The sequence below is a fragment of the Silene latifolia genome, chromosome Y (assembly GCF_048544455.1).
Source record: "Silene latifolia isolate original U9 population chromosome Y, ASM4854445v1, whole genome shotgun sequence".
Taxonomy (NCBI): Eukaryota; Viridiplantae; Streptophyta; class Magnoliopsida; order Caryophyllales; family Caryophyllaceae; genus Silene; species Silene latifolia.
In genome coordinates, this window is record NC_133538.1 from 357,478,363 (window position 1) to 357,483,605 (window position 5,243).

At 35.8% G+C, this 5,243-nt stretch overlaps 1 pseudogene; it reads right to left on the bottom strand.

Moving 5' to 3' along the window:
* Positions 1–2,431: 2,431 nt before the first annotated feature.
* On the bottom strand, positions 2,432–4,359 carry LOC141631682 (glutathione S-transferase DHAR2-like; annotated as a pseudogene).
* Between the last annotated feature and the right edge of the window lie 884 nt (positions 4,360–5,243).

Genomic DNA, 5,243 nt, shown 5'->3' on the forward strand with positions numbered 1-5,243 from the left:
ACCAGTTTCATGTAGGATTGTGAGTAGTTACTCCTTGCATATCATGTAACATTAATTTGCACAAGTATGACATTTAATTGCTTATTGCCTGCATACATTCGGGTTGGTGGCCGGTTATCACATGTAGGAGAATACTTGCAACTCCCTTTCTATTTCATTTTACCCATTAGCTTCACATTAGCCAAAAATTGCCTTTTTGACCCTTTAACTACAATCTAAAACTTAGCCTACCTTGTCAAGCTAGTTTAGTAGGTTTTGTGGTATATTATTATTGCGTCAATTTTGGTCTATCTTATTGAATGAGGTTGGTAGAATGAATGAAAGGAGGAAATAAAAGAGTTCGAAAAAAAAAGAAAAAAATCAGAAAAGAAGAATGCCGAAAAAAGAAAACAAAAGAAAAGAAAGAAAAAAAATGAAAGTTGAATTGGTAATTTACTCCTATCTATTTTTATATATCTTATGAGGAGTTTTGTATTTGGGTTAGTGAAGTTCTATGTCTAGTTGAATTAATGGCATTCGTGCTTAATTATAGAAGTGGATTGGAATTGGATATGTTTCAATTGGTTTTGATAAGATACTAGCTTAGCTCTTAACCTCTCATTCTCAAAATGTTTTGCCTCTTCTTACCCATAGCCTCACTTATCCAAATTATTTCAAGTATTCGGCATGTGATAGGACCTTGATTGGATGAAATGTATGTGTACGGTAGCTATAATTTCTTATCATACTAAATTGCATGCATGTTTATGTAGGTCGTAGTTTAGGTAAGCGACTACTATTTTTCTCCTCTTACACATAAATATATGCTTACCCTTGCTTTGTTGAGAGAGAGTGACCCGCGAGAATCCAATTTTGAAGGTATTGCAAGGTCGAAGGTTCAACTACTTTTATAAACATCTCTATAACTCGTTTGCATTGACAACAATGCTGTTTTGTTAATTTATTGCACTAAATTGGTTTAGGTGGATGATTTGTAGCTAGCTTTAAGCTTAACTCTATTCCATTAGTTAGTTGTATTTAGCTTGGTTGGGGACAAGCAAAGGTTTGGTTTGGGGAAGTTTGATGTGTGCATTTTGTATAGGCATTTGCACGCATTTCTATGCATATTTAGTAGTATTTAGCTACAAATGTACCCCGAATAGTCTACTTTGGTTTGCCTTATATTATTTGTAGGTATGAACCGGAGAAGAGCATAATCAAGCATAAAACATGTCCCTATGCATGCATTTAGGAGATGAGTTGAGTTGGAGCTTTGAAACTACGAATTTGAGGTGCGCATTTAAGTAAAGAAGCTAGGCGAGCAAAGGAATAGCTTCAAACTACTAGTGTCTCCTTTGAAGAGCCATATCTCAAGTTCTACAAATGATAAACAGGAGATTCCAATTGGAGGTGAAATCATATCCTCTTATCTTTCCAACGCCATAAAAATCCCTTGATTCGGACAAGTAACGAAGAAATGGCGGCCGTTTGAAGTTCAGTGCGCAAAGCAGGAAATTACGCGCTGAAGCTCTCGATCGAGAGCTCTGTAATATATACATTTTGAACGACCTCTTTACATTTCGAATGACAAGCTACTATTTTGGATCGACCACCTTGAGCCCTTAATGTGTTCGATCGAGGTCCTTATCATTCCATTGAGAACTTTCGCTGAGGCAACCTCTCTATCGAACAACTTTATGTTGTTCGATCGAGCTAATCGAGTCGGACGCAGCTTATTTTATGTCGAGACTATCTTATATTTAGTTTTATCTTATAATAAATATCTCTTCTACTATATAAGAGATAATTAGGTTAGAATAAGGGAGGACTTCATACATTACTTTTCCTTCCTGACTGTCAAACGTTACTTTGCTCTTCCTTTCGGATTTGAACCTTTGTAATTTCTCTTTCCCTTTATTCTAAGCATTATTTCTCTTCCTTTGATCTTTATACTATGTTTACTATCCCTCTATCTTTCTCTATTGTTTTAACAACTATTATACTTAGCTAAATTCTCTTATGTTAGGATTAGGGGAGCCATGGTAGCAGAATAACGATGTTACAGATAGACTAGACGATTTATTTGTGAGAATCTGTCACCATAGCAATATAACTGTCACTACTACAAAACTTGTGATGGACATCGGACTTTTCGCTATATGGACATCGGATACACAACCGATGTAGAGTTTGGTCATGTCCATTGTGGATTAATGGACATCGGATTTTAAACCGATGTCCATTAAAATTTGCACATCGGATTTTTAGGAAAACCGATGTCTATTTGATCAATGGACATCGGATTTTTAGGAAAACCGATGTCTATTTGATCAATGGACATCGGTTTTTTGCAAAAATCCGATGTCTATAATTATTATTTTTTATAAAAAAAAAATATTACGCTGTTACCCATATTAGTCGTACACATGATGACAATGCAAAATAATTCCATAATCAACAAAAAATATCTGTATACAATCAATCGGTTATCCAAAGCCAATTACAAAAAAATTTCATCTACATAATGTGTCAAATTTACTTAGACGACTAACCTATACAAAAATATAAACCGATATGTAAACTGACTAATTGTTTTAAAAAAAAAAGACCGATGAGACAAGACTACTTGGCAGCCTCAGATTTGCTCATATAAAGAACATCATGATCCCACCTTCATATAGTTATGCAGATGGGTCAAATTCTCTGGAGCAGACTAACTCTTAAAATGGTCAAGAGCTACTTGGAGATGGTACAGCTTCGGTGCTAAACTCAAGTCAACCGCATTAATCTTTTCTCCACAAACATACGGCCCCTATAAAATTACACGATGTGAATATAAAACGAGGGCACCTCAGATTCTGAAGGTAAAAGAAAAAGGACAAACCATCATCAAGACGAGAAATATAGATAAATAAAATGGAAATGCCAAAGTACATACATGTGATTTGAGATGCTCATTGAGTGCCCTCAACTCATCAAGTAGAGTTTGCTCAGTCCCATCATTGGCATCTTTGCTCTTCAGGAAATTGACAAAAGCTGAAAAGATTTTAGATCCCCTGTTTGAAGCAATTAGAAAACACACGCCATATTCAGGTCACGAAAACAAATGCACATAAGCTTTATTTAAATTATTTAATCATTAAAACATGCGAGTACGGCTGTTTTGCATCAGTTACATACATCGTTAACAGAGGCTAGGTAAAACAAAAGGCGTCAATGGGAAGAATAGTCATAGTCGTGTATATTTTATCACGAGCATACAGCCCATGGAAACAAATAAACAAATCGACAACCAACTTGATCCACAAACAATTTGCCGGGAGAGAAACAATAAGTGTAATAAAAAAAAAGGCTTGTAAGTCTTGACCACCAAATTAATGCAGTTCAAGTTACATATCTTCCATGGCAAGCCGAGCTAGGTAACAATCTAATGCTTAAGAGCAGGATCTATTACAAAGAAAAAAACGGCATGCAACAATGTAAATTTTCAAAACTTTTTACCTTTCTAATTCATTAGTTGTTCCTATAATCTTTAAATGAAAGACATTGTATCAGCTTACAACAGGAAATATGTACAGTTACTACAGTACAACTGTACAACTGAGGCGGTATAAGCCTAAATTCCATTATAACCCAAGTATTTAATGGTTTAAGCCCAGTGCAGAAAAATCCAAGAACTTCATGTCTATACATATACTCGTACATCTTAAAAATTGATAGCTTAAGAACTTCATGTCTATGTTTTACAAACACCGGATCACCTAATTATTTTAAACACGAGCAATATACTAATTCAGTCTAAAAGCTTTCACACAACAAAAGACCGTATAATCTGACTTGGATGCAAGTTCACTTCATGAAAAAGAAAATGAATGGAAATGGGAAATCTTACAGAGGCGAAGTCGGGGTTAGGCGAAAGAGAAGGGTCGGGGTATTTCTCCTCAAGAAGGCGAACAATGACATCAGAATCAGGAATCCATTAGTCATCGAACTTGATCACGGGCAATTTGGAAGACGAGGCCACTGAAAGCAGAGCAACCAGGAACACTAGTGAGCCAAAGCATAAGTGGGTCAATTACAACAACTCTTTCGGATTCGACAAAATAATAGAATAACTGCACCTCTTCTGATTCTCCTACTCCTACATACCTGCATGTATAATGTATTCTCCTACATATATATACTTCAAAAATATAAACTGTATATGATTAATTTAAAAAAAAAAGGAAAATATGAAAAGTACTCAGTTTCAAGAGTGAAGGGAAGATGGCCTTGATAACCAGGCATATACTCGACAACAGCAGTAGATATAACTGTACCACTTAAAAATATAAATGGCAGTAGCAGTAACAGTAGCATTAGTTGCAGGAATTGTGTCATCCTCATGAGTTTAGTTTAGCTGCTTCTAATTAAAAAAACAAGTAGCCAAGTAGTAGGTACATAGATAAAAATCGTATACAAATCATACATTCAAACCTATAGTAGAGTACTAGGGACCACTGCCATTCACCAACTATATGAATCATATTAGCAGAATCACAAACTAATCAACCTGATAACGAGCTCTCACTACCAACCTCGTCTTTGCTACCTTCTCAACTCACGATTTTTGAAAGATCCCAATCTCTAACTTCAATTAAAAGTCTGGAAATTGTTAATTAAAAAGAAAGACGATTCAATCATACCGTAATTCGTTCCCTATGAGCATAATTATACAACTAATTACACAAACTTTGAAGTTTAAACAAAAATCCCCAAGTCAATCATAAACCCTAATTCGAAATTATACATATTTAACCCTACAATTGTCAAAACCGCATAAATTTATTATGTAATCGATTGAAAGATTCAAAGCTTTGTAATTATAAAAATACCTGCGTTTATGAACAAGGGACGGGAAAGAGCTGAGATGCGGTACGGGAAAGAGTTGACTCAGTTGAGCGAGAAAGGAGACAGAAACAATAGATGTAGCAGGTCAAAGCTCGTTGTCATTGGGGTAGCATGTCGTCGCCGTTGAGAGTGCAGGTCGTCGGCGTTGAGAGTATCACGTCGTCGGCGTTGGGAGGTTTTTTTGAAATGAATGAATGAGGTAGGGAGAGTGAGTACGGGGTTTTGGGGGGTTAGGGTTTGGGAGTGAGAGTGAGGGAGGGGATTTGGGGAAAAATGTACTTAGTTGAAATTATAAGTGATAGTGGTGAGGCAAATATTTTTTCCGTCTATAATTTTCATTTTAGATGCACATCGGTTAAATGCAATGTTCCATG